Raw genomic sequence first — 25,382 nt, forward strand, 5'->3', positions numbered from 1 at the left:
CATACCTTTTTGCCAACGTTGTTGTATGTGCGCTGGGTGCGACACATCAATTCTGTTTGGCCTCTTATTACTTTAATAAAACCGCCATCGTAGGCCTTTAGGCGCTTAATTTCGCTGGGGTTTATTTCTACACCTAGCTTTTTGGCAACTTTGATTGGTAGTACATTACAAAAAGCTCCGGTATCTAACCACAATTTTAGGTCATAATCGCCAATTCGCACCTTTTCTGTCCATTTTCGGCTGGCCTAACGAATTTCTTATATTACCTACGAACCTAAACTCGGAACTATTGCTATCGCTTTCATCATTGGTCTCTATAGCGTTCAAATTCTTTTTAGTTATTTTCTTTTGGTTTGGTTTGGAATATTTTTCTTTATTCGCTTTTGATTTGCACGCGACCTTAAAATTACCCTTTTTACCGCAATGCTGGGCAACTTTTAGGACCGTGAGCTGTAAGGCACCTACGGCAGTTAAAAGCTTTATCAATTTTATTAATTTTCACTGCAGAACTAGGTTCGTTCAAGTCATGTATATGTTTTGTTGCTCTTTCTGCCACGCGGCATACATTAATAGCTCTTCCCAGTGACAGCTGTTCTTCGATCCAAAGTTTTGGTCTGGTATCGTCTGAGCGGATACCAAGAACGATTTCGTCAGTTAGGAATTCATCGTCATCGTTAAAATCGCACCTGCTCTCGAATTTTTTGTAGAAAATCGTCAAAAGCTTCATTTTCTTGCTGTTTGATGTGATGAAAATTATACCGCTCGTACGTCTTATTACGCGTTGGTACAAAATGCTTCTTTAATTTTTTTTAACTCGGTTAAATCAGATTTTTGGGCATCGGTTAAGGCCAAATTATTGATTAATCGAATGCCTTCTCGACCTAGCACAGTTTTGAAATTTGCTAATTGGACAGGGACTTCCTCATCGTTGACCTTCGCAGCAAGGGCATAGCTTTCGTAGGTTTACAACCATTCGCTCCATTCACGTGCCATATCCAGGTCGCTATTTATTGGGAGAGGTTTTGGTGGCTTTACCATTTTGTTTTATTTACTTTGAATAATTATGCAAATTATAATTATATAATGTTTATATTTTTTTATTTTATAAGTTTTAATATAATTTATTCGCTTCTGCAACGAGAGTCTTTGAAATTTTATTGCGTTGTACGTTATTGATTTTTCTCGAAACGGGTTTCGGCACCATGTTACGATAGAGTACTGACCGTATAACTATAGACGCTGAGTGCAAGTTAAAGACTGACTTTATCGAGTAATGAAGTAAATGTAAATGCATATGTCGAACTTATATAGTTATATGTGCAAATGAATACACATACAATTTGCCTGCGTCATAAGTATAAATATGCGCTATCATTTGGTAGGCATGTATGTTCTCGTGACAGTCAGTTGATCACTTTGTCACTTGTATTTGCATTCCTTGTTTTCTTATTTATTTTTACTTCGGTTTTCGACTCTGCAGCCCTCACTAGGTTAGGCACCTTGCCGTTGGTGTGAGGGCTTAGCCGAACTCCATAGCGCCCGACTATGAGGCGGAGCTGTTTAGGACTGGCATTTACGCCGTTTCGGAGGTCGGCGGGATGTCTGTGACCTAGAACTGCCAACCCCCTTTGCATACGATGGCATGTTTTCCTTGTTGTTGTTGTCAGATTTTTGTTTTTTTCATTATTTCGGTTAAATTGCTTGTCACCATTTTTTCCATAGCTACCTTCATGGTTTCCATCATCTCACTCATAATTTTCTTCACGGAAGTATCTATCATATTTACGTACTGGCCATTGCAGCCATTGCACATTCATTTCAGGTTTTTATTTTTTGAAATCATCCTCATCTCCGTTGCTGTTATGTTCACGCAATTAGCACCACCAATTTTGGTATACCCCTTCACAACCAATAAATTCGTCGTTTGTAAATTTCTTTTTGCATTTACCGCAAGTTTACCCTCCGCCACCGTCCAAACTGTATCGAGTCAATGCCACAAATTAGAGATTCTTGTTTTAATAATTGTTTTTAATAATTAAATTTGTTTTTAATAATTTAAAGTAACTTCATATAATTTCTTTTTATTTCGGTTTACATATTTGTAATTTAAAACTATGTAGAACGAATTGTTTTTAATAATTAAATTTGTTTTTAATAATTTAAAGTAACTTCATATAATTTCTTTTTATTTCGGTTTACATATTTGTAATTTAAAACTATGTAGAACGAATTTCGCTCTTAACGAACCTTTCCGGTGTTTGTGCGAAGATTATAACTCTCACTCAGTGCACGGACTTTTAAAAAGAGAATATTGGTAAACGAAAAATTAAAATAGTGGTAGAAGTTGGTAGATTTTTTTCTACATTTTATATTTGTACAAAACAATTCATATTTTATTGTAAAACAAATAAAGCACATTTCATGGAAATAACACTTAAAAAAACATGTAAACAAAAAAAAATTCATGTCAGTTTCTATATGCATACATAGCTTATGCCTATATGATACTTGCTTTTTTTCTGTATTTTGAGCTTGAAATACTGAGGAAACTTTAACAATACGTCTAATTACAACAAAAATTTTCCAGTGCACCATTATTTTCCTGCCACACTGGCATGTCCGTCCGATACTCTTTTATTAATATTTGCTTGGAAATGCTTTATATCTTTAATACATTAGGCTTGGCGGTTTCTATGTAGTTCATTATAGAGAACGACCTTTCTCCGGCTGCACTACTGTGAGGTAATATTGCTAAGGAGCACATTTATTCACCAAAATTTCCACTAAAATTTTCTTCTAGAAGACTCTTTTCAGTTCCCAATTTTATCAATCCTTTAATAATATCGTTGGAAAATATCTTTTCTATTTTTTCTCTATAATATAACATTAATGATCGACATTCGTTGTTAAGAATTTCCGTGGAAGTCTTGTGAAATGGAAAAGCTTTAAGTAAGGGAACAATCGTTGTCATTTAACTAGATTGAATATTTTTTGCATCAAAATATTCCAAAAGGTGTAACTTTTCGTCTTCGATATTGAATCTTTTCTTAATTTCCTTACAAAGGCAAATGTTGGTAGATTTTTGGGCATTGGTGGTAGAGCTGGTAGAAAATGGAAATGGTTTAAAAAGTTGGTAGATCTACCAATAAAGTGGTAAAGTCCGTACACTGCTCTCACTCAAACACATTTGATATGTCGGACTCCCTTAGACTGTTCCTATCTCTCTTAATAGTTAACGCTGTAATGTTTGTTTCTATTCTATTAATTTAGATTTACCCTCAGCTGATGATATGTCTCCTGTAGCTGAGCAGTTTTAGATCTCGACGCTTGACAAACCACTGCCCATAAACGACTCGACCAAAAAACAAAAAAAAAAAAAATAATAATAAAAAAAAAAAAAAAATAAATAATAATAATAATGAACAGGTTTAGCCTCGTGTCATTGGGCCACTTGATAGTAGTGCGCTGCCACAACGTCCAATTATTATTATTATTATTATTATTATTGCTACTAAAATATGCCTCATTGCGAAATCAAAAAATACAGCCTGCGAAATTTTTCTGATTGTAGCAGTATAAGGTCACAAGAAAAAATTATTCTCTAGACTAATTAGAAGACCCGGCAGACGTTGTCCTGCCCTTAATTTGGCCTACCTGCATACATTTTAATAAGCTTTTTCCGTCTGACTCTGCGCTATTCAACCCAGATCAATATACTGGCCGTTTTTAATTTTTTCTATACTTTTATTTAGCATTAGAAAAAAGTATAAAAAACTTTGGAAAACGGAGTTTTTATAAATTGATCCTATCCTTGGCTGATCCTTGTTACCAAAAAAACATTTTTAATGAGCATACGTGGACTTGAAATTAAAAATTACAATTCGAGTTCAGAAAGTTTTTCAGGAATTATTCCTTTCATGCAATGGCAATTAAAGGATGTAAGATGGTAAATGTTAGCGCTAATAATCTGATACAAGGATATTCTTAACTCACGTAAATCAATTTTGATCACATGAACGAAACCGTTTCCTCTCTTTTCTTTCCTCCTCTCATAAGAGGTCAGTTACAAGGACGTCCGGCTATATTCTATGTAAAGATATGACGAAATCAACGGAGCGTCCACAATCCCGCAAGTAACGTATAAGTACTGTGTGCACAGATCAAGTCTTCCTCCACCTGCCTCTCGCAACCCTGTGGAGGTCTCCCCGCCTACTTACTTTCCAAGTACTTTCATGGCCGGAGCGTCCTCATGCACTTCTTGCAAAGAATCATACTCCGTTTGATTTCTTAGCTAGGGATATACACGCAATAAAATGTAAGTATTACATTACGTAGTATGAATTGGAATAACTTTTGAAAAATAACACCCTACTTATAATGTACTGAATTTGAATTGTATTTTCTAAACTTGAAATGCAATTTTCTGAACTTGAATTGTAATTTTCTTAACTTGAATTGTAATTTTCTGAACCTGAAATGAAAATTCTGAGTTTGAATTGTAATTTTCTAAACTTGAATTGTAATTTTCTGAATTTAAATTTGAATTTTCTGAAGTTTAATTGGAAATTCTAATCATGAATTGTAATTTTATGAATTTGAATTGTAATTTTCTGAACTTGAATTGCAATTTTCTGAACTTGAATTGCAATTTTCTGGACTTGAATTGTAAATTTCTGAACTTAATTTGGAAAAGGAGTAGCCTTAAGTTTTTAGGCATAATTTTAGACAATAAGTACAATTTTTCTGAACATTGTAAATATATTAAAAACAAGTTAAACTCCAGATTAGCAATTATTAATTACCTGTCTTCAAATCGCTCACTTGTCGGCTCGGCATTGTTGATCAACGTTACAAGGGATCTTATGGTATCAACCTTTCAGTATGGAATGGAGATCTATGGACACCACGCTAAAAATAAGTTAAGACAGATGTCTTTCATTAACACCATGACCCAACGACCTAGGCAAGATACATCCACCGAGCAATATAAGTCCATTTTATCGGAAAAATACAAATCCAATAGCTGGGAGTTTATTTATACCGACGGATCAAAAGGAGAGCAGACCTCGTACGCTGTGGTAAGCGAGAAAGGAGGCGCACTTGCCTATGAACTTATATTCCCCTTCTGTACGATTGCAGAAGCAATAGCATTTTACAACGCGGTTATTTATGCCACCAAAAATAAGGGTCAATTTATAGTCTGCTCCGATAGTCTATCTTGTTTTTCGGCGATACAAAACTTGAACTGCTCTAATTACATAATCGACTACATAAGAAGAAGCACACTTATTACGAACCCACATACAGTACAGTCGGAAAGTATTAGAACAAGATGAAAAAAGTTGTTTTTGTCAGTTTATCGTATAATTTATTAAAATATTGTAACGAATTTCTTGCAAATCCTCTTATTTGCCCTTTTGCTAAGTTCGTATCACCAAACCAGAGCCGGCCAAAAGTTGCACATTGTGCAATTTGAGTTCGTATTTTCACACAGACACTAACGATGTGCGATCACGATCGTTTGCTTTCGCTTGTCACTCACTAAAATCGACAGTGAATGCAAAAGGAAAAGTACATGCTACTTTTTGGGCACATAATAAAACCAACATACTGCAAGGTTAAAGTGAATTTTAATACGTTTTAGCAGGCATGCTTAACCAACGAAACGATATCATTTCGTTAGGATAATCAACGTTAATAAACGAAACGAAGTCATTTCGTTTATTAACGTTAAGATCGTCAAATTAACGTTAATTAATTTAAACGAAATGACTTCGTTTCGTTTATTAACGTTGATTATCGTAACGAATGATAACGAAATGTTTCGTTGGTTAAGCATGCCTGCGTTTTAGTTAGTATTATTAAGTTCCTTTGAACATATTAATATTGACGATTTAAATATTAATAATTAATAATAATTAATTAATTATTAATAAATATTGACAATTTAATATAAGTAATTTTTTATACGTTCTACTTAGTTTTATTAATTTTTATACATTTTTTTTTAATGAATAACTTTATGTTTTGAAAATATATATTTCTGACTTTACATTTACTTTGTTGTATAGTTCTTTCTTAATGAAAAAGTGATTTTTTTAAGAAAATTTTGCATTGAAGAAACATCATACCTTCTTTTATAAAAAAGTTTTATCTGGCTAGCTCGACCTCCGCGTTCTTAGTTATATGAATATAAGTAAATATTGTTAGGATTAGCTTGAAATCAAATAACCAGAGTCCTTTTTAATTTCGAATTCACAGTCTACATTTTCTTTTAGCACACTGTGGGGAGTTGTCACTCAATTTTTTACACTTATGCAATTGTTTTAGTATTTGTGTGGCCGGCTCTGCACTAAACTGTTGAATAAATAACTCCAATATGTAATAATGCAAAATGGCCTTTATTAAAGTACTTCACAATAACACTCAAACTGTGCAACGAATAGCTTGCTTAATAACCACACTGATTGATAGCTCAAATGAAACTACTATTGCCCGCCAGATTGCGTGCTTAATCAATAACTGCTTGATAGCTTAACTCAAACTGAATTCTAGCGCCTCTATATTTTCTGCCTTTTATACTCTCTGATTTCAACGTTGCATCTTCTAGGCGCTTCCATTCCCAGAATCTTCTAGTCGATCAGCTCTCAAACTTCTCTGTGTAACTACAATTGCACGATTTTATAGCTTCTCATTGCATACTTTCAGGAGTATCTCAGATATATGCATGTGTTTGTGCATTGACTCTCCGCTGCTCGTATACGTACATGGTACATATGTGTAGACGCAATTATTGTTTCGTTTATGTAGATACATAATGATTGAATTATTGATGTGAATTCATATCACTGCTTAGCACCGGCTTAGAGATAGCAGCACCCCTTAGTTTTGCTAATATTCGTAACACTGCCCTCCACCTAAGTCTGATCGTCCCGATCAGACAAATCTCTCGATCTAAACGCTGCTAGCCTCTCCAAATGAACCACTTTCATTTTGGTTCGTGGTTTGGTAATGGTTTGTATGCGGTACACTACATCGTTGATCCGTTTTACAACTTTGTATGGGCCTTCCCAGTTACACTGCAATTTCGGGGACAAACCTTTTTTTCGTAGTGGGTTGTATAGCAGCACCAAATCTCCTTCCTGAAACCCTTCCGAATTAATTGCTTTATCGTACCGCGCTTTCTTGTCACTCATAATCTTTGCTCGTTGCCTTACCAGATCGTGTATCTCTCTCAGCTCTTCTTCCAAGACACCAGTGGATTGCTTGACATTCCTCTCCGCATCGGCATCTATCCCGTACTTCAAATCAGCTGGCAGTCGAAGTTCATTGGCAAAAATTACCTTTGCGGGAGTTTGGCCCGTTGTGTCATGTACTGCCGATCGGCAGACCATCAAGAATAATGATATGTGTGTATCCCAGTCCTAATGGTACTTGTCTACTACTTTCCCTAAATGATCCTCCAATGTTCTATTGAAACGTTCCACCATACCATCAGACTGAGGATGCAATGCAGTTGTCCGTGTTTTTCGAATGCTCAACTTCTTGCACATTTCTTGGAACACAGCTGATTCAAAATTCCTGCCTTGGTCAGAATGTAACTCCATTGGTACACCATACCTTGCAACCCATTCGTTTTTAACCACTTCTGTTACTGTTTCTGCTTCTTGGTTTGGCATTGGGTATCCATAACCACCAGTACGTATTTGTTTCCGCGGTTGCTAGTAGGAAATGGACCTGCGACATCCATGGCGATCCTTTCAAATGGTGCACCTGAAATATATTGCTTCATCTGGCCATGACTTCGGGTTTTGGGCCCTTTCGCTCTGTTGCATACCTCGCAGTTGGCAATCCACTCGGTGACCGACTGACGGCAACCAACCCAATAGAATCTCTGCTTAATTTTCTCGAGTGCCTTCGTGATTCCAAGATGACTTCCACTTGGACCATTGTGCAGCTCGCTGAGCACGTCAGGAATCCTCTTTCTGGGAACAACTATCAGTTTCTTCTTGCATTGGCCATCCTCAGTCTCCCATACTCGATGCAAACAACCGGATATCAATTCTAAACTGTTCCACTGTGCCCAATATGACTTCGCAATGGGACTCTCTGCTGACATCTCCTCTCTGCTCGCTCTTTCGTTTCGTTCGAGCCCTTGCATAACATGTGACAGATCTGTATCTTCTAGCTGACACTTTCTTAGTTGTTCCTTGTCCATCCGTACACGTTATAGTCATTAGAAATCTAGTCATAGACATCTATAATGTCTTCTTTAGCCTCGGCCTTTGAACAGTGCTTGCATTCCAAACTACATGGTCTTCGTGACATTGCATCGGCATTTCCATGGGTACTACCTTTTCGATGCTCAATGGAAAAGTCATAGCTTTGTAGTCGCTCGATCCACCGTGCCAATTGTCCTTCCAGATTACGGAACTGCAGAAGCAATTTCAACGCTGCGTGATCTGTCCTGACACGGAATCGCTGGCCGTAGAGGTATTTGTGAAAATGTTTAATGCACTCTACCAATGCCAACAGCTCTCTCCGCGTGACACAGTAGTTCCTCTCTGGTTTTCCAATCGAACGGCTGTAATATGCAACTACCTTCTCTCCATCGACCAGTTGTGATAAAACGCCTCCTATAGCATATCCACTCGCATCTGTATCTAGAATAAATGTTGCTCCTGGAATTGGATATGCTAACATTGGGGCAGTGCACAAACGCTCCTTCAATGTTTGGAAAGCCACTTCTTGCTCCTTCTTCCATTCAAAAGCTTTGTTTTTTCTTGTAAGCTCATGGAGGCTATGGGCTACGCTGGAAAAATTTGGTACAAATTGGCGGTAATATGTGCACAGCCCAAGGAAACTTCTCAATTCATGCAGATTCTGTGGTCTTGGCCAATCCTTTACTGCCTCTATCTTTTCATTCGCTGTACCTTCTGACCCAAATAATTTACTTCCCTTTTAAACAGTGCACACTTTTTGGGACTTAATTCAGACCAGCGCCAGATATTCTCTGGTAAACTTCATCTAAGTTTTTAAGATCTTCATCAAAGTTCTTGCCCAATACGATGATGTCGTCCAGGTACACCAAGCATGTTTTCCAATGTAGTCGTTTCAATACCTGATCAATGAGTCTCTCGAAAGTAGCTGGTGTATTACATAGTCCAAAGGGCATTACTGTAAATTGCCAAAGACCATCTCCGACGCTGAAGGCTGTTTTCTCTTTGTCTTCCTCCTTCACCTCCACTTGCCAGTAGCCGCTTTTCAAGTCCAGTGTGGAAAACCATTCCGTACCAGACAGCGAGTCCAGAGTGTCGTCAATTCTTGGCAATGGGTAGCTATCCCTTTTCGTAACGTCATTCAACTTCCGGTAGTCCACGCAAAACCTCATTTTTCCATCCTTCTTTACAAGTACTACCGGTGAGCTCCAGGGACTAGCTGATGGTTCGATGACGCCGCTGTCGCTCATTTCTTGTATAATTTGACTTACAACTTCCCACTTCGCCAGTGGAACACTACGTGGAGCTTGACGTATCAGCCTCACGTCTCCAGTGTCAATTTGATGTTTCACAACATTGGTGCGGCCTGGTTTGGAACCATCCTGGTCAAATATGTTTGCGTACTTTAGGAGCAGTTGCTTTGCCTTACTCTGATAATCTTCCTCTGGCCCCTCCGTCCATGCTGTGATGTCATTTGAAAGATCAGTATTACTAGATGAAACGTGTTCCTGGAGCTGTTCACAGTTAATAATTACTTCAGCCTCTTGGCATCTTCCCAAAATAGTTCCTTTGGTCAGTTTGAGTGGTTACTTGAACTCATTGAGTACTCTTACCGGAATACGTCCATCTTGTTTTGTCATAGCCAGGGTTTTTCCTACAAGTATGTTCGGTGCTGATTTGTTTGCTGCTTCGACAACCCACAATTTGTTTGTCCCACAATCTCCATCAACCTTTGCCCAGATGACTGCTTCTGATTTTGGTGGTATTTGCTGACTCTCTTCCACCAGCACTCGTTTACTGCTGTAGCCTCTCTCGTAGCCGAAATTAAGTGGCATATCCATGTTCTTATATCGCATCGTCTTGCTTTGCATATCGATTTTGATGCCTTGGTCGATTAAGAAGTCCACTCCAATTATGATTTCATCAACAATACCTGCCTTTATAAAATTGTGTAATACCGTGACGTTCCCAACTGCTACTTCACATTCTACTTCTCCAATTACCTGGGTGTCCTCTCCCGTGGCTGTACGTAATCTTGCTCCAAGCAATGGTCTTATCTTTTTGTTGACTAAATCTGATCGAATGATGGAATGGGATGCACCGGTATCTACAGTCAGTAAAGGTTCCTTTCCATCCACATGTCCTCCAACAGTAAGATTGCTCGATCTTTTTCCAATCTGCGAGATAGAGATTATGGGGCATTCAATTGCGGGAGCCAGCTGCCGCCCCTTGCGGCTGACTCGATTTAGTTTAACGATTGAGTGGTCTTGGAGATTTGCTCATCTCCTTCTGCTCTGCGTTTACGACCACCCACATTATTGGAACTGTTAGGGTTGGTGTTGCAATAACGCGCAATATGCCCTGGCTTTCCACACTTAAAGCATTTGACTGCATCATTATTCTTCTGCTGCGTACCCTTCAATGCTTTCAAAATTGCGTCTACCCAGTCTGGCCTTTCCACTTCCACGCGATGAGCTTTGTACGCTGGCTTACTCAAAAGTGACGCTGTTTCTTGAGTCAGTGCATGGGATACCGTTTCTGCGAATGTAGGTTTTGGGTTTGCATATGTCGCTCGCTTCGTTTCTACGTCCCGTATGCCATTTATAAAGCTCTGGATTTTTACCCTTTCAGTGTATTCCACGGGTGCGTCCGCATTTACCAAATGAGCCAACCTTTCAACACCCGAAGCAAACTCTTGCAAAGTCTCATTAGCTTTTTGGTAACGGTTTTGCAATTCTATTTGAAATATCTGTTTCCTGTGTTCGCTTCCGTATCGCCGTTCTACAGCAGCCATCAATGCGTCATAACTGTTCCGTTCGTACTCTGGAATAGTCTGTAAGATTTCGGCAGCTGGTCCTTTCAATGCTACAAAGAGTGCGCCAACTTTATCTTCCACATTCCAGTTGTTCACTGCTGCGGTCTTCTCAAACTGTAGCTTAAAGACATGGAAAGGAACAGAACCGTCAAAGGATGGTGTCTTTACCTTCGGATTGCTTGCTGAAACAGTTGGGCGATTTATTTGCAACTCCTGTATACGACCTCTCAAAGCATCCACCTCGGCTTCGATTTTTTCCTCAAACTGTGTTATTTTCTCGTCCATACGCGCTTCGAGTTTTGATGATATACGCGCCTCTTGCGCTTCGAGCTGTACTGTTATGCGCGCCTCTTGTTCTTTCAGTTGTGTTTCCATCTTTGATGTAATCTGTGTCGACATTTCTGACATACGCGTTTCTTGTGCTTCAATCTTCGATGTAATCTGTGTCGACATTTCTGACATACGCGTTTCTTGTGCTTCAATCTTCGATGTTATTTCTGACGACATTTCTGCAATATGTGTCTTCTGTTCTTCCAGTTGAGATGACATTTGCGAGTACATTGATGTTACTGTCGATGTTTGTGCAGATTTTGCAGCCAAAATCATGTTCAAGTCTGTGCTCGTACCTGTCTGCGATGTTTCGTTTTTCTCTTCAATTTTTGTTGTTGTCTCGTCCCCATCAGGATTAAAGACATACTCGTCCACATCAATTCCTTGCGACTCCATTACCTCTCGTCGCCGTGCTTGAAGTTCGATCTTATTGCCGGTTGTATTTAATCCACGGTTCTCCAACTCCTTTTTCAGTTGCTGGATCTTCAACTCACTGAACTTTGCCATGTCCAAGTTGTATTCCCAATCTTCGGAATTTATACAACAATTCCTCTTCTGACACCAATTGTAACGAATTTCCTGCAAATCCTCTTATTTGCCCTTTTGCTTAGTCCGTATCACTAAACTGTTGAATAAATAACTCCAATATGTAATAATGCAAAATGGCCTTTATTAAAGTACTTCACAATAACACTCAAACTGTGCAACGAATAGCTTGCTTAATAACCACACTGATTGATAGCTCAAATGAAACTCTACTATTGCCCGCCAGATTGCGTGCTTAATCAATAACTGCTTGATAGCTCAACTCTAACTGAATTCCATAGCCTCTACATTTGTGCCTTTTATACTCTCTGATTTCAACGTTCTAGGCGCTTCCATTTCCAGAATCTTCTAGTCCATCAGCTCTCAAACTTCTCAGTGTAACTACAATTGCACGACAGCTTCTCATTGCATACTTTCAGGAGTATCTCAGATATATGTAGTGTAACTAAAATTGCACGATATCTTCTCATTGCATACTTTCAGGAGTATCTCAGATATATGCATGTGTGTGTGCATTGACTCTCCGCTGCTCGTATACGTACATGGTACATATGTGTAGACGCAATTATTGTTTCGTTTTCGTAGATACATAATGATTGAATTATTGATGTGAATTCACGTCACTGCTTAGCATCGGCTTAGAGATAGCAGCACCCCTCAGTTTTGCTAATATTCGTAACAATATTATTCACATATTCGCAGTAGTTTTGTACATTCAACGTAGTTCAATGATCCGAAGACATTTTAAATGAATTTTACTGTAAGTTCCATCAAAATTTATAAGAAAACAGTGAGTATGTTACTTTAAGCGATTTTCTTGAAAATGGCCACCTTTTGCTTTGATGACTGCATCGCACAATTTCGGCATTCTTTCATGAGTTTTTGGAGTGTTTGATGTGGAATATTATTATTCCACGTTTCGTTCAAACAATCCCAGAGGTCAGGAAGGCTTGTAGGCTTCAGATCTCTCACACATCGATCCAATTCTTCCCACAATAGCTATATGGTAGCCACTCCATTGTATCAAGCTCACCTGCGAGTTTTTTCGTTCTAAATAAGAAGTACAAAGTTTTGATATATGTTTCTTGGTGGTAAATGCATCCACAACCAATCAAATTAATGCCAGATGGTATTGCATTGGTCGACCAGATCGTTTTCTGTTAGTATTTTGTCCAGTTTCCCGATATCTTCTAATGGCCGTATGAACTGAACACAGAGATATGTATTTTCAAAAGTTTGACTATTTCTCTATAGTTTTTCCTTTTTTTTTGCAAAATAATGATTTGGGCTCTTATTTCGACGGATATTTCCTTTCGTTTAACCATTTTGAAACTGGAAAAATAGAATTCTGAGGCTATTTCAACATCAACATCTTTTTTTATCTCGTTCTAATACTTTCCAACTGTACTGTACAGTTAAGATTATGTGGGTTCCTGGACACTCGCACATTAAGGGTAACACCGTAGCAGACGAAACCACAAAGTAAATGAACCACTACAAGCTGCATCAGGTTTAAGAATGACATATGCCGACTTATAAAGCGTGAACGGCGAGAAAATATTATCCGAGCGGTTGACATATAATAATCTTTACACATCTGTGAATTCTAAACGTATACCACCCTGCTACAATTCCTCACTGCCAACAAATATGGTCACCTCATACATCCGCCTTCGTCTCGGTCATACTATAATTACGCACGCACATCTGCTCCAAGGCGCAGAACCAATACTATGCCCATTTTGTGAATCCACTATCAGCATACAACATATTTTCTCAGTATGTCCCAATCTTATTACACAACAACGTCAGTATTTTCACAGCACCGATCCTCTCCAGCTATTAAGCAACCTAGCGGCAGAAAGTATCTCAACCATATATTACTATCTCAGAGACCCCGACCTCCTTCGTCGGATATGATTACTAGCTTTTATCAACATGCAAGCCGAAAGCCTTCGTTGCTAGCGCTGCGTCATTTTATAAGTTTATATAACGATTGTATTGCTACGTGCTTTTAAAAAATAAACGTTTAGTTGACTTGTTGATAAGTCTTTCAGTCAACACGATCTCATATTTCTGTAATACCCCCCTTTCGAATTGTCTCAGTAGATAACAAATCTACAGAATTATTAAAAAGTTTTCCAACATTGATAGCTAAGCCAGATTACTCGAAGCCAGTTAAAAGCATACTACGGTCAACAGCCTTTACATTTAGAACCAAAAAAGGATGTTTACGACTGGCGTCCTTGTGGTGATTTCATTAGACATGTTCGTTCTAAATAAGAAGTACAATTTGATATATGTTTCTTGTTGGTAAATGCATCCACAACCAATCAAATTAATGCCAGATGGTATTGCATGGCATTGGAGTATACTGTGATACTGCTCCTTTTAAATAATTCCTTACATTTTTTTTAGTTGATCAACGCTAGCGTAGCTGAAACAGCCTCACAGCATCACTGAGCCTCCGCCATGTTTCACAGGTGGCACAATGTAATCTGCTTTGAATCTTTCATTAACGTTTCTGCGAACATATTGACGCCTATGGCTACCGAAAAGTACGAATTTTGATTCGTCTGACCATAAAACTGATTCGTTCTTGAGCGGACTTCAGTCTGTTCTGTTTATTTACTGGCCGTAGAAGTGGCTTTCTGACAGCAATGCGTCCAATCATACCTTTTTCTTTAAGCCGGCCTTTGACTGTCGTGAGTGATATTGGTGAATCCAAGTCTTCATTGATTTCAGCACAAATTTATGATCCAGATTTCCGTCGATTGGCCTTACTCATTGCATATATTTTGTTGTCGATTCTTTGATTTGTCTTTCTTGGTCGACCAGATCGTTTTCTGTTAGTATTTTGTCCAGTTTCCCGATATCTTCTAATGGCCGTATGAACTGAACACAGAGATATGTATTTTCAAAAGTTTGACTATTTCTCTATAGTTTTTCCTTTTTTTTGCAAAATAATCATTTGGGCTCGTATTTCGACGGATATTTCCTTTCGCTTAACCATTTTGAATCTGGAAAAATAGAATTCTGAAGCTGTTTCAACATCAACATCTTTTTTTATCTTGTTCTAATACTTTCCGACTGTACTGTACAGTTAAGATTATGTGGGTTCCTGAACACTCGCACATTAAGGGTAACACCGTAGCAGACGAAATCACAAAGTAAATGAACCACTACAAGCTGCATCATGTTTAAGAATGACATATACCGACTTATAAAGCGTGAACGGCTAGAAACTGTTATACGAGTGGTTGACATATAATCATCTTTACACATCTGTGAATTCTAATCGTATACCACCCTGCTACAATTGCTCACTGCCAACAAATATGGTCACCTCATACATCCGCCTTCGTCTCGGTCATACTGTAATTACGCACGCACATCTGCTCCAAGGCGCAGAACCAATACTATGCCCATTTTGTGAATCCACTATCAGCATACAACATATTTTCTCAGCATGTCCCAATCTTATTACACAACAACGTCAGTATTTTCACAGCACCGATCCTCCCCAGCTATTAAGCAACCCAGCGGCAGAAAGTATCTCAACCATATATTACTATCTCAGAGACACCGACCTCCTTCGTCGGATATGATTACTAGCTTTTATCAACATGCAAGCCGAAAGCCTTCGTTGCTAGCGCTGCGTAATTTTATAAGTTTATATAACGATTGTATTGCTATGTGCTTTTAAAAAAATAAACGTTTAGTTGACTCGTTGATAAGTCTTTCAGTCAACACGATCTCATATTTCTGTAATACCCCCCTTTCGAAAATTGTCTCAGTAGATAACAAATATACAGAATTATTAAAAAGTTTTCTATCATTGATAGCTGAGCCAGATTACTCGAAGCCAGTTAAAAGCATACTACGGTCAACAGACTTTACATTTAGAACCAAAAAAGGATGTTAACGACTGGCGTCCTTGTGGTGATTTCATTAGACTGAATGTTATTACAGTACCCGGTCGTTATCCTTTACCTCATATACACGATTTCAATATGAATCTTCGAAACAAAAATATATTGTCCAAAATTGATTTAGTAAAAGCAAACCATCCAAAGAAGATATTTACAAAGCGGCAATAACCACACCTTTCGGTATGTTTGAGTTTTCAAGTATGCCTTTCGGATTAAGAAATTCAGCACAATCTTTCCAGATTAAAGAGGTTGTTAACGGTCTAGATTTCGTTTTTACATATATTGATGACTTACATATCGCGAGTGAAAATGAAGAAAAACATTTAACAAATCTGTGCGTACTTTTCGAACGACTATCCGAGTATGGGTTAAATATTAAACCTAGCATATGTATTTTTGGTGTTAACAACATTGACTTTTTAGGGCATAATATTTCTAGTTCCGGAATTAGGCCATCCGATGAGAAAACAGCAGCCATGCGTAATTTCGAACATACGAAATCTAGTAAACAAGCACAAAAATGTATAGGAATGGTAAACTATTACCATAGCTATATTCTAAATCTTGCTGAGTACAAATATAATATATGACTTAATTAATAAAACAAACAAAAAACGCGATATAGCATTAATTTGGGACGACACATCAACTAAAAGCCTTGAATGTATTAAAGAAAAGTTTGCAAGTAAGGTATTATTAAATCATTTTAATAAAGATGTTACACTTTTTTAAATGTTAATGCATCTAATACGGCAATCGGTGGTGTCATACAACAACACTTTAATGGTACGTCTGGGCCATTAGACCACAAACCATTAACTTTTGCTTTGAATTCAAAAACTGAACGTAGTCCGAGACAAACGAGGCATCTCGAGTTCATTGCGCAATTCACTAACGACATACAATACGTTAAAGGAAAAGATAATGTAGTAGCTGATAGATTGTCTCCAGCTTTTGAGGTAGACGCTAATTGCGAATCATCGATCTAAATTTTAAAATTTTACAAACTGAACAACAAATCAGCGAACTAGGTGAATTAATATCTGGCCAAAATTTTCAAAATCTGAAATAAATCGAAATTCCCTTGCTTTATTTCAATATATGATGCGAAGTTACAGGAGAAAATCCTAGACCATATATTCCAAACAATGTACGGAAAACAATTTTTGATATGTTACATGGAATCGCACATCCTGGTACCAAAGCTACCCGTAGAATGGTAGTTAAAAAGTATTATTGGCCAAATATGAATAAGAAATTACTTTGGGGTCTAAAGAATGCATTGATTATCAGAATTCGAAAATTTACCATCATACAAAATCACCCATTAGCAAAATTCTTATACCTAAAAGAAGATTCGAACACATTCATTTAGATATTGTAGGTCCTTTACCCATTTCAAGGGGGCATCGTTATACAATAGCTGAGAGGTTTACTGGTTGATGCATATCCGTTAATGGATATTTCTAAAACAACTAATGCAAAGAAATTCGTTAACGAATACATATCACGTTTTGAAGTTCCATTAGAAATTATTACGGATCAGGGCGCTAAGTTTACATTTTGTTCTCGGAATTGGCTAAGCTTCTTGGAAGTCATCATATCACGTCTTCCTACCATCCTCAAGCCAGTGGCATGGTTTTCATCGGCAGTTGAAGTCCACAATAATGGTTTGAAACGGGACCAGTTGCTATAAAAAATGCAACAAATATAGTAGATTCTAACATGGCATATGGATTGGCCCAAATGAACCCTTCGGCTCCTCCACTGATTGCGCTACCAAAAATCCACAAGTCGGACACGCCAATGAGGCCCGTCATTAGTTTTAAATCGGCACCATGTTACAAACTGTCCAAATATTTAAAAACGATATTGAAAGATACTCTGGAGATAAGGAACGAATATGCAATAGCTAACACAACAGAACTCATAGAGAGACTTGAGACCGTTGAGCTAACAAAGAACAGCAAATTGGTATCTTTTGACATAAAAGATATATACCCATCAATGCCACTATCGGAGACTTTGGACATAGTTAGCTCAACAATACTTCATAACACAAAAAAACAAAGTGAAAAGTATGCAAATCACAAATACGCTAAGAACCACTTTACGTCAAGACTATTTTCAATTCGACAATAAAATATATAGAGAAGCAAACGGTCTTGGAATGGGAAGCCCCACATCAGCAATTCTTATGGAAGTGTTCATGCAAAATCTGGAAGAAAAGTACATACAGGAGCTGAAGTCCAAATTAGGCGTGTCATTTTATGCTAGATACGTGGATGACATAATATGTGTTTTAACTACTAATAACGAAGAGCTTGTACTGGCCACCGTGGTGTGATGGTAGCGTGCTCCGCCTATCACACCGTATGCCCTGGGTTCAACTCCCGGGCAAAGCAACATCAAAATTTTAGAAATAAGATTTTTCAATTAGAAGAAAATTTTTCTAAGCGGGGTCGCCCCTCGGCAGTGTCTGGCAAGCGCTCCGATTGTATTTCTGCCATGAAAAGCTCTCAGTGAAAACTCATCTGCCTTGCAGATGCCGTTCGGAGTCGGCATAAAACATGTAGGTCCCGTCCGGCCAATTTGTAGGGAAAAATCAAGAGGAGCACGACACAAATTGGAAGAGAAGCTCGGCCTTAGATCTCTTCGGAGGTTATCGCGCCTTACATTTATTTATTTTTTTTTTTGTACTGGAGTACCTCAACAAACAATGGAAACTGAAAAAGGCGGAGGAGTCAACTATCTAGACCTCACGATAAATATTGATAAAGAAGCCAAAAGATTTAACTATTACCAAGCCAACGGCCACCGACACAATAATACCTCAAATCACCCCGAACAGCATAAAAATGCAGCATTAAGGCACTTGGTACATAGACTTGAAAGAACACCTCTTACACAAGAGGCATGTAAGAGAGAACTTGAGGTCATATATAATATTGCTGCAAACAACGGATATAAAAAAGCACTAGTAGATAAGCTCAGAAGGACAAATGGAGACCCAAAAAGAAATAATTAAAAGGAAAATAATAGCTGGACGACTATGACATATACTGGAAAAGCATCATATAAATTGGCAAACTTCTTTAAAAAGTACAATATTAACACAGCATTCAAAACATCGAACAATCTAGGGCGAAAACTAAGAACTAACATTAACTCAGAGGATCCGTTTAGCAGCCACGGCGTATGCAAGCTTACCTGCGGATGCCAGCATAGTTACATAGGACAAACAGGGCGGAAAATAAGAACGAGGTTCAGAGAACATATAGAGATTACAACAAAAAAATACGGAATCCAAACATTATACTCGAGTCTAACTTCGCCTATCACATGGTCGAGAATGAATGTTCCCCAGCAAACAGTAAAACAGTTAGGGTTCGTCACATACAAGAAAAAGGCCGACGTCTCAACGTACTCGAAAACATGGAAATCTACAAACAGAAAACATTCGACGATAGAATAATAAACCAACAGATAAACACAGCTTCTGATACAATATTCGAGCCTTTAAAACTTGTTTACAAGAAACAAAGTAATCTCACAGGCAACAACAAATAAACACAAAACAATTAACACACCAAAACAACAAACCCATAAAAAAGGTCAAACGACTAAAATTACGGATTTTTACCTACCCCAGTCAGCCACACAAATCGATTAGTAAACCACCCTCGGTTCTGAATGAACACATAACACATACACATAACTAAATACACACAAGCATCAATTTTGACAATACCTACTCATGTACCTACGAACTATAAATACAGAACAAACGACAACAACAAATCAGAACGAAAATCGACACTGATGGCACAACGCCGAAACCGGTTTGTCTCAAAACCAAATTTGACAAGGGATGACGGAAAATCGTTCCAATATACATCATTCATCCACCCTGTCGGAAAATCAACAAAACAAGATAAAATGAGTTAGATATTAATGTTAACTCGTCCACAATCAGAAAGAAGTTGATCACAGCTAAACTTTTTGGCAGAGGCCCAAGAAGGGTGCCTTTACTTCAACCGCGACATGTGCAAGTCAGAACCAAGTTTGGCGAAGAGACCTGCACTGGCTTGTAGAAAAATTGCCTAACATTTTATGGTCCGATAAATCCAAATCGTTTTATTTTGTTCGAATTGTGCCGAGATATAACATGGAGGTGACCAAATCGATGTTGGATGTTTCTCTTAATATGGCACGAAGTTGAGGTCATGGACTGTCCGGCTCAAGGAGGCAGTAGGGAAAGAGAATTTTTCAAATGCGAAACAGCTGTGGAGTGCTGTGAAGAAGGCGTGAAAAGCCATTTCTCTCGAGAAATGCAGGCGTTTAGTGGGTTCTATGCCGAGGAGATGCGCAGCTGTATTATCCAACAATATATTAAGTTCGTTCGCGTTATAAGTACTAAATACTGCTATTAATAATCACTGCTTAAAGTTTTAAATTGACATATTTTTATTAATCTAAAGAAAACATTAATTTTATATACAAACTTAACCATACTACTTGCACGAAAGCCTTATACATTTTTTTTATTATAATAATAATAAACCCAACGGATAAATACCCTCCAAAGCCCTCCCAACTGACACGACAGGCGCATCCGCATGACGCACGTATTTTGTTTTTGCCGAATTGTTGATAGGCGGAGGTTTTTAAGCGTCGAGATCTAAAACTGCTCAGCTACAGAATAAAAATCATTAGCTGAGTATTATACATAACAGTTGGAAATAATGCATATACCATTGTTAAATAAGTGAAAATTGTATATAAAGATTTTTTTTATTTTGTTACGAGTAAAGATAGGATAGGACAGTTTTCTTTATAGTAAAAAGTGAATCCGTTATATCAAATGAGTTCGAATGAGAGTTAAAATCATGACACAAACACCGACATTGAAGTTTACTTCGTTCAAAAGAAAGGAGCTGGAAATCAGTCCATTCAGTAGTGTAGCCATGAATAATATGCCTAGCATTTCTCTACGAATTGCTAGAGTTGGAATATTGATAAGCTTTAACCGACTAGTATAAGGTGGAAGATTATACCCACAGTCCCAATGAAAATTCCTTAAACAAAAAAGTAAAAATTGCTTTTGTGTTGACTCTAGTATATCTGCATGAACTTGATATCAAGGATTTCAGACTACTTATCCGTATTCTAGTATCGGTCTAACTAATGTGGTAAAAAAGGCTTTAGTTACACAAGGCTCACTAAATTCTTTAGACCATCGTTCCACGAATGATAGAATACCTCTAGCCTTATTGACAGTAGCCATAATATGAAGGTTGAAACTAAGTTGAGCATCCGTCGTGACTCCCAAGTCAACAAAATAATTTACTGATACAAGACAAAAATTATTAAGTACGTAAGAGGTTGCTGGCAAAGATCTTAGAGAGGTACATGAATTTACATTTATTGAAGTAGGTTCAGCGGCATTGGGTTTGCGTTGCACCAAGCAACTAAGCAGTTTAACTCCGCTTGAAGCAAGGGACGTTCTTCAATAGACGCATAGGACCTAAAAAGTTTTACATCATCAGCATACATTAAAATTTTGGAATATCTTATTGTGGTACAGATATCATTAGTAAATAGCAAAAACAGAATTGGACCGAGATGACTGCCCTGTGAAACGCCAGAGGGAACATTAATAACATTTGAAAGAGTATTTTTAAAAATTACTTTTTGCGTTCTACCGCAGAGATACGAAGAGATCCACTGGGTGAGACCAGGTTGGCAGCCAAGTCGATCAAGCTTATGTATAAGCAAGGAGTGGGAAACTTTATCAAATGCTTTACTGAAATCATTGTAAATAACATCGGTGTGAAGATTTTCTCTAAATCCATTAGAAACATGAGTTGTGAATTCAAGTAGGTTGGTAACGGTAGATTTGCCATTACAGAACTCGTGTTGTGAATCTGTAATCAACGTAGAAATGGAAAATGTTAGCTGATTAGTAACAATGGCTTCAAATACCTTTTGGATGGCAGACAGTTTTGCAATTCTTCGATAATTTTCTACACATGACCTACTGCCGTTTTTATGAAGGGGTTGTTACGAGCCCCTTCAGCCTCTTCCTTATGAGCTTGCCTAGCGTGTTGGTAAAAGTGATGTGTGCACTGGCATTAATGCGGGAGCTTCAGCCTGGGGAGGGTTCGAAACACTTTTACCGAACCAATCCATCATCTGTCACCTTGGGGGCTGAACAAGAACATTAACTTTGCACACTAACGAAAAGCTACCGGAAAGCCTGAGTACCACCAATTTTAGCGGCTGCTCTTAACCCACCCTACCATGGCTTTAAAGCTGTTAATAAAGCCCCAAAAGACCCACCACACTACTATGGAATCAGACCAATACAATTAAATTTACAATTTCATATTTACAAATTTTTATTACGATTCAGCTCATTCTCCTTAGAGGTTAAAGAAATTTAAACGTATGAAAGACCTAGTGTATGTGGCAATCTAATTGTAAAACTAGTTACAAAGATCTTAATTATATCCGTAAAAACTAACCTTTTTTTTCTTGGGTATTGATCAGAAAGAAAAACTAACCTACCTCAACAATATGTACATTATATATTTTATGAGTTCGACGACCTTGCCGCTCACGAGAACTTAAAATGCAATAACATAGTTACAATAAAATGATCCTAATGTTCATGGTTCAAGGGTAAGTATAACGATTTGACAAAAAGTGTGTATTGAGTAACTAATTAGAAGTTATTCCAAATTCAATTAGCGTTATTTAGATATATAGGAACCTAGAAAAGTGTTTACATTGTAATTTCTTTCAAAAAAAAAAAAAAATCTTTTCATTAGGATATTCTTCTCCCCTTCTTTGCTACTGACATAATTATATGGAGTGAAGTTAAGTATTAACAAATATTTTCTTACTCCCTTTAAAAGGTTACATAAGGGTAGGAATTAAGCTAAAATAGTGAAAGTAGGTAGTATGACAAATTCATTCCTTTGTGCTTAGGTATGTTTTCTATAATTATTTAGACTAAAAGGTAAATCTAAAGGATAAATTCATGTTTTCAGGAGTGAATATTCAGCAACTAAAGGTAAGTTTAGTAGTGAGTATTAATTGAGGATGTTCATTGTAGGTTATGACAAGATGCAACCGCTATAAACAAATCCATGACTACTGGAATAGTGCCAGACATGTGAAAAATTTCGACAATAGTACCAATTAGGAAAGTAAAAGATTCAATAATGGCAGAAAAACTAAGGCCGATAAATACATTGCCGAACATAGAAAAAATTCTGGAAATTGTAATAAAAAATCAACTGCTTAATTACTTAGAAAATAATAAAATCCTTATAAAGGAACAATCTGGTTTCCGAGAAAGGCACTCTTGCGAGACGGCGTTAAATTACGTCATATCTAGCTGGAAGGAAGAGCTCAACCTAAAAACACATATAGTAGCAGTTTTCATTGACCTGAAAAGAGCGTTCGAAACAATTGATAGGAATATAATGCTTGATAAACTACAAAAAATTGGTATTAGAAAAATGAATTGCAGTAGTTTAGAAGCTTCTTATCAGACCGGAAACAAAGAACAACCATCGAGTCAGTAGTCCCGAGCATTGAGGATGTCAAAATATTTAAGTACTTAGGGATCCTGATTGACAATAAACTGAGGTTTACGGATCATATTGATTATATTGTTGCCAAAATGGGCAAAAAAACTGGATTTTGGAAGAGATCGTGTAAACTTATTAGTAAGAAATATAAGTTGAAAGTTTATAGATCCATCATAGAACCGCACTTCTTATATTGCCCTACAATATTCTTTATTGCCAATGAAACACAAGTAGACAGGTTACAAATTATGCAAAACAAAGCTATGAGATTTATATTGAAAGTGAGGTACGACACTTCCATAAAGAGTATGCTTGATGCACTAAACTGGTTGAGAGTGAAACAGTTGATATTTTACCATAGTATGAAATTTGCATTTTATATCAAGCATGGTAAATTACCAGCCTACCTACGTGAAAAACTTGTTTATGTGAATGAAACCTATTCTTACATAATCAGAGAAAATAATAATTTTAGATTACCTCTTCTCAAAACAGAAATGGACAAGCAAAATATATTTTACAAAGGCCTGAAATGTTTTAACGAACTACCTAATCATGTTAAAAATTGTGAAAACTTAAACACCTTCAAAAAAAGTATATAAGAATATTGCAAAACCCTTCCAATAAGATAAAATATTTTGTATATGTATTTCATGTTACTGATCCTTGAGCGTACATGGCAATCCAAATAGACACAGAGGAACCTTATGCATCAGGTCAAATACATATATCGCTTGCAATCAAATTAGGAAAGAATTCCAGAAAATATCGTCCCAGACGGTTGGAGTGTTCATGTGAATCACGTATATTCCTACAACAATTATATATTATAATTAATTATGTTTACATAAAAGCTGGTACAGGGAGGATTGGAAACACGTCCTTTCCAACCGTCTGATAAGAGTGGCTCATTCTGCTGAGCTGCTAGCTTTTGGGTTGACCGGAATCAAATGCATTCCGACAGCATAAATAATACAACTGTGTAATCATACGTCTTGGAGTAGGGCAGGATTGAGAACACGTCCTTCCAACCTCCCAATGATATGACTCCAAGACTCGCCTCTTGGGACCACCAGTTCCCGTGCTGATCGGAATCTCATGCATTCCGACACCCCAAGCGCTAGAAATCCTATTATTATTAAAATGTATTTATAATTTGTAATAATCTAAGTTTAAAGCTTAAAACGCCGTAATAATAAATAAATAATAATAATAATAAGTATGCGCATGCACATATACATGCAACTGGAATCCAAATTCCTTGTTTTTCTTTTTACTTTATAATGCGGGTCTTCTAACTCTGGTCTGTAGTGATTTCGGATCTGAAATGGAAAACCGCCTTTTCCACTATTAGGTAAAACCGCGCTAGCTATAAATTTATCTTTTACATGTTTAGGGTTTACAATTATAAAAGTTTCTTAAAAATTCATTATCAAAATGGTTGCATATAAGTTTTTGCCGGATCTGTGTAGGTCGAGAGGTTATGGTTTTGATGGCTTCAGGAGTACCACCGCAACAACACCAGCTTCACATTTATGTTTGCAGACCACTGTTCGATAGGGGCACGATAGCCAAATCACTGTAGGAATTTTTATGCCGGTAACTGGATGCGGTGCCTATTAGGCTAGGACTTTTCGAAGTCAGGCGTATTATTTCGGTTAGTTAAAACACACTACTACTTTATATAACCGCACTTAAAAAACTTGAACTTTTTACTGGGGTTGATTGATGTGTTCGTCAAGGAAGTTCTTCAGGAAAAGAACGCTCTTAAGCCCGGATATGAGCTCGAAGCCCATGTGGTGCTTATGCCAAATAGATTCTCGATACATTTTGTTATCAAAAATCATATATTAACAGTGACAGACTGACGGAAGTTGCATATAGACTAGTGTTAGATAGTACAGGGTGTAGCAACATCATCAAAAATTGCATATTAGCG

At 37.4% G+C, this 25,382-nt stretch overlaps 1 protein-coding gene across 6 annotated transcripts in view; it reads left to right on the forward strand.

The window, feature by feature from the left end:
* Positions 1-25,382, forward strand: part of LOC137236858 (axin-like) — a 1,106,688-nt gene that overhangs the window by 201,680 nt on the left and 879,626 nt on the right. Inside the window, exon 1 of one of the 6 annotated variants that reach the window (XM_067759899.1) lies at positions 2,082-4,315. The exons of the other annotated variants lie outside the window; for them this stretch is intronic. The gene's annotated coding sequence lies outside the window, so the exon portion shown is untranslated. Of the gene's footprint in view, positions 1-2,081; positions 4,316-25,382 lie in introns of those variants that run through there. 6 annotated transcript variants of the gene reach the window in all.

This window comes from Eurosta solidaginis, chromosome 1 (assembly GCF_040869045.1).
Source record: "Eurosta solidaginis isolate ZX-2024a chromosome 1, ASM4086904v1, whole genome shotgun sequence".
Taxonomy (NCBI): Eukaryota; Metazoa; Arthropoda; class Insecta; order Diptera; family Tephritidae; genus Eurosta; species Eurosta solidaginis.